The following is a 5,634-nucleotide window of genomic DNA, read 5'->3' on the forward strand; positions in this document are numbered from 1 at the left end:
TGTCGCATTAGAAGCTGTGGTTGTGGTTGTCGCATTAGAAGCTGTGGTTGTTGGAGTAGAAGTTGTAGTTATGGTTGTTGTATTAGAAGCGGTGGTTGTTTGGAGTAGGAGCTGTGGTTGTTGTTGTCATAGTAGGAGCTGTGGTTGTTGTTGTCATAGTAGGACTGTAGTTGTGGTTGTTGGAGTAGGAGCTGTGGTTGTGGTTGTCGTAGTAGAAGCTGTAGTTGTGGTTGTCATAGTAGGAGCTGTGGTTGTTGTTGTCATAGTAGGAGCTGTGGTTGTTGTTGTCATAGTAGGAGCTGTGGTTGTTTGTGTCATAGTAGGGAGCTGTAGTTGTTGTTCATAGTAGGAGCTGTAGTGTGTTGTTGGATGCTGTGTTGGGTCTAGTAGAGCTGTAGTTGTGGTTGTTCATAGGTAGGAGCTGTGGTTGTGGTTGTCATAGTAGGAGCTGTGGTTGTTGTTGTATAAGTAGGAGCTGTGGTTGTTGTTGTATAGTAGGAGCTTGTGGTTGTTGTTGTCAATAGTAGGAGCTGTGGTTGTTGTTGTCATAGTAGGAGCTGTGGTGTTTTGTTGTCATAGTAGGAGCTGTAGTTGTGGTTGTTGGAGTAGGAGCTGTGGTTGTGGGTTGTCGTAGTAGAAGCTGTAGTTGTGGTTGTCATAGTAGGAGCTGTGGTTGTTGGAGTAGGAGCTGTGGTTGGAGCACTGTGTAGTGTTGAAACTGAGGACAGTCGGTTTACTGTCATGCTAGGCACTGCAATCCAAAATAACCTGGAGGTCTGCATAAATGTTGTCCTTGAAGAGGAGACAGATAATCGTACCAATATTGGACTGCACAAGTAGCCTACACATATGGTTGCAAAATTCCTGAAACATTCCCATGTTTGTAGGATTGTGCTCATTCCCTCCTGATTCTGGAGATTCTCCAACTGGGATTTCTGGAAAACTCAATTTGAGAAAGTTCCTGGAAATTTTTTACCCAGAGCAAATATTTAGAGTTATCATGCACCTAATTGTTATAAATCTTGTATGTAAAAACATCCTGAAAATGGATTATACAGTACTGTAATTGAAAATGGATATACAGTACTGTAATTGTAAATGGATATACAGTACTGTAATTGAAAATGGAATTACAGTACTGTAATTGTAAATGGGATATACAGTACTGTAATTGTAAATGGATATACAGTACTGTAATTGAAAATGGATATACAGTACTGTAATTGAAAATGGATATACAGTACTGTAATTGTAAATGGATATACAGTCACTGTAATTGTAAATGGATATACAGTACTGTAATTGTAATGGATATACAGTACTGTAATTGTAAATGGATATACAGTACTGTAATTGTAAATGGATATACAGTACTGTAATTGTAAATGGATATACAAGTACTGTAATTGTAAATGGATATACAGTACTGTAATTGAAAATGGAAATATACAGTACTGTAATTGTAAATAGATATACAGTACTGTAATTGTAATGGAATATACAGTACTGTAATGAAATGGATATACAGTACTTGATTAAATGATATACAGTACTGTAATTGTAATGGATATACAGTACTGTAATTGTAAATGGATATACTGTACTGTAATTGAAAATGGATATACAGTGCTGTAATTGTAAATGGATATACAGTACTGTATTGAAAATGGATATACAGTACTGTAATTGTAATGGATAATACAGTACTGTAATTGTAAATGGATATACAGTACTGTAATTGTTCAATATCCATGACACTTTTGGAAACATTTCGTTAAAATATACAACAGAAATAGTGTAAAAAAGATTTGTGTTCTGTGTAATTTTCCCCAAATTCCCACATTTCCCAGGAAACCTGTTTTGTAAGGTTTCCAGGTTTATGAATTCAGGAGGAAATAAGCAGGAAATCGGGAATCTTCCAAATTTGGGAAAGTTACCCTTATTTTTCAACTCTAGCAGACTCACTTGATGTTGCTCAAGGAGGCTGAGGATGGTGCTGTCCAGGTGACTGTTACTGATGATTTAGGCTGGTTGTTGCTTTGACTCACCCCAGAGACCTAACAGTAAAACAGCAGGTAAAGTCAGTCAATAGAGAACAATGACATTGGTACACAATGATGTAAGGTAGGGCACTGATAATTTCTTATTGGTGGTTCTAGCTATACTAGGTAAAGGTAACAACTCTTGTCTAGGGTTGGAAAATTACGGTAATTTGCCCAAAATTCCCAGGTTTTCCAGAAATCTCAGTTGGAGGATCTCCAGAATCAGGAGGGTACAGTAGGATCAGGGATTGAATCCTCCACTAGGAAAGTTTCAGGAATTTTACAACCCTAACAGTAACTCACTGCGATCCCATTGCACGGCACAAGAACGATCCCAGTCCCACTGCCGAGAGAGAACGTTCCCACAGCGGTGTTCTGTCCTCTCATGGCCTCCAGGAGAAACCCTTTATAGGTGATGGTTCCTGACATATTCACTGAGAGAGAGAGTGATGTGGTGAGAGAGTGAGAGAGAGAGTGAGAGAGAGACGGAAAGAGAGACGGAGAGAGAGAGAGAGAGTGGGAGAGAGAGTGAGAGAGAGTGAGAGAGAGAGTGAGAAGAGAGAGAGAGAGAGTGAGAGTGGGAGTGAGAGACAGAGAGAGTGAATGAGAGAGTGGGCGAGAGCGAGCGAGAGAGAGAGGAGAATGGAGAGAGGGAGAGAGAGAGAGTGGGCGAGAGGCGAGCGAGAGAGAGAGAGAGAGAGAGAGAGAGAGAGTGGGCGAGAGCGAGCGAGAGAGAGCGAAAAATAGAGTGAGAGAGAAAAGAGAGAGAACTTTAGTGCTGAAATGCTGAACGACATGTCCTTGGACTAAGTCAATCTTATATTGTCAGGTCAGCTGTTCTCGAATATGCTGTGTGAAATTACATCTGACTTGGGACGGACTGCCAGGCGCAATTCTGGTAAATCTTTAGCCTTGTCTAAATTTTAAGTACATTTTTCTTGCAAAAGGACATTATTTGCAGGGGACCCCAAGGAATGAAATTGGTTGTGTATTAGAAATTCCGCGTCCCAGTTCATCCTTGCATCTCAGCCAATACAGCATGGATCGGGTAAGCCCAATAGTGTGTTCCACATCTTGGTGACTCACCTTGGATGGTGTCTCCTGGCTGGTTAGGTGGTCTGGTTGACAGTGACAGTGTATGGTGAGGAAGAGCTCCTGCCTGTGCTGCCATGAAAACTATTACCAGGTAGCATTGAGCCACACTGAGAAGCAATGGAAGATCCTCCCCTACTGAAACCCTCCACTTGTAAAGCAGTCAGAGAGAGGAGAAGGCAGAGAAAACCCACCATTTCTCTGTATAGCAGATCTACATTCTGTATGTGAGGGAGAGTGAACGAGAGCGAGAGACAGAGAGATTATATCATTAATCTGAACAAAACATGGCAAAAACGACCGTATCAACATGCACTGCGCCCAGCACGCCACAGGAGTTGCTAGTGCGCGATGAGACAAGGACATCCCTGCCGGCCAAACCCTCCCCTAACCCGGACGACGCTGGGCCAACACCTCCCCTAACCCGGACGACGCTGGGCCAAACCCTCCCCTAACCCGGACGATGCTGGGCCAAACCCTCCCTAACCCGGACGATGCTGGGCCAAACCCTCCCCTACCCGGACGACGCTGGGCCAAACCCTCTCCTAACCCGTACGACGCTGGGCCAAACCCTTCCCTAACCCGGACGACGCTGGGCCAAACCCTCCCCTAACTGGACGACGCTGGGCCAAACCCTCCCCTAACCGGACGACGCTGGGCCAAACCCTCCCTAACCCGGACGACGGTGGGCCAAACCCCTCCCCTAACCGGACGACGCTGGGCCAAACCCTCCCCTAACCCGACGACGTCTGGCCAAACCCTCCCTAACCGGACGACGCTGGGCCAAACCCTCCCCTAACCGCGGACGACGCTGGGCCAAACCCTCCCCTAACCCGGACGACGCTGGGCCAAACCCTCCCCTAACCGGACGACGTTGGGCCAAACCCTCCCCTAACCCGGACGACGGTGGGCCAAACCCTCCCTAACCCGGACGACGCTGGGCCAAACCCTCCCCTAACCCGGACGACGCTGGGCCAAACCCTTCCCTAACCCGGACGACGCTGGGCCAAACCCTCCCCTAACCCGGACGACAGTTGGGCCAAACCCTCCCCTAACCCAGACGACGCTGGGCCAAACCTCCCTAACCGGACGACGCTGGGCCAAACCCTCCCTAACCCGGACGACGCTGGCCAATTGTGCGCTGCCCCATGGGTCTCCCGGTCGCGGCCGGCTGCGACAGAGCCTGGACTCAAACCCAGAATCTCTAGTGGCACAGCTAGCACTGTGATGCAGAGCCTTAGACCACCGCGGCACTCGGGAGGCCCTAAGAATTATAATTTAATTGTAATAATTATTATAATTTAATTGTAAATATTTTTTATTTTATTAAAACCCTAACTTCTTAAAGCATTGTTGGTTAAGGGCTTATAAGTAAGCATTTCACTGTGTTGTATTCGGCGCTTGTGACAAATAAAATTTGATTTGATTTTAATTCAGACCTTACTGAGGACAGTGATTTGTTGGTCTTAAAAACATAGGCATGTGAAATATTTAGTAGTAAAAAAAACAAACCAAGGCTTACTGTGCTAATTTCACTTGAGATCGACGTACACAAATTTAACTGTTTCAAGGACTTGATATTCCACTGAGTTGAATCAAAGTCTGGCAGTCCCCAACATCATCGTCTACACACACACACACACAACACACACACACACACACACACAACACACACACCACACACACACACACACACACACACACACACACACACACACACACACACACACACAACACACACACACACACACACACACACACACACACACACACACACACACACTTGCTTGACATGTTTTGAGTGTCCCTGGCAAGGTTCCATAGCTGTGATAAGACAATAAATGTTCATGTTAAAATGTTACAGTAGACTGATTTCAAAAACTTGAATGTGAAACTGTTGCCGTAGATGGTTGTTTGTCTAATATAATTTTAATTTAGTTGTTTTAAGACTTTTAGGTAATATAGGGGGGTCTACAGTAAATTATTATATATGGATCATAAGTCATGAACTACGAAGCATTAAAAGCTACATTATTTCCACATATATTTGGTTATGTAGCTATTTGTTTACATTCGACATTCATTACGCAGGAAGAATTCCAGTCTGACTCTGAATCAAGTCTGGTTGGTTTTACATTCCTAACCTCAACCATTAGTGGAGTAGAGGCAGAACTGACCCAAGATCAGTGGCTAGGTGCAACTTCAACATGCTCCCCATTGACTGATTCTGTTGGAGGGTGTAGAGTAGGCTTAAACATTAAACATCACTGTGTTTTAAGGACTCAAACACACATTTTGCCTGAAAATGGGCACATTTACTGAAAATGACTTCAATTTGAATTAATAACTTTTTGTTATATAAATATGTAATAATCCTTATTATTGTAATTAAACAGCAGGGAGCAGGTCTGGAACCCTCGACCTTCTAGCCCGAGGTCCGTCGCGCTATCGACTATGCCGCAAAAGCATGCTCGTCGATGATGAACCCAGGGTCGTTACA

The sequence above is a fragment of the Salvelinus sp. IW2-2015 genome, linkage group LG37 (assembly GCF_002910315.2).
Source record: "Salvelinus sp. IW2-2015 linkage group LG37, ASM291031v2, whole genome shotgun sequence".
NCBI classification, from domain to species: domain Eukaryota; kingdom Metazoa; phylum Chordata; class Actinopteri; order Salmoniformes; family Salmonidae; genus Salvelinus; species Salvelinus sp. IW2-2015.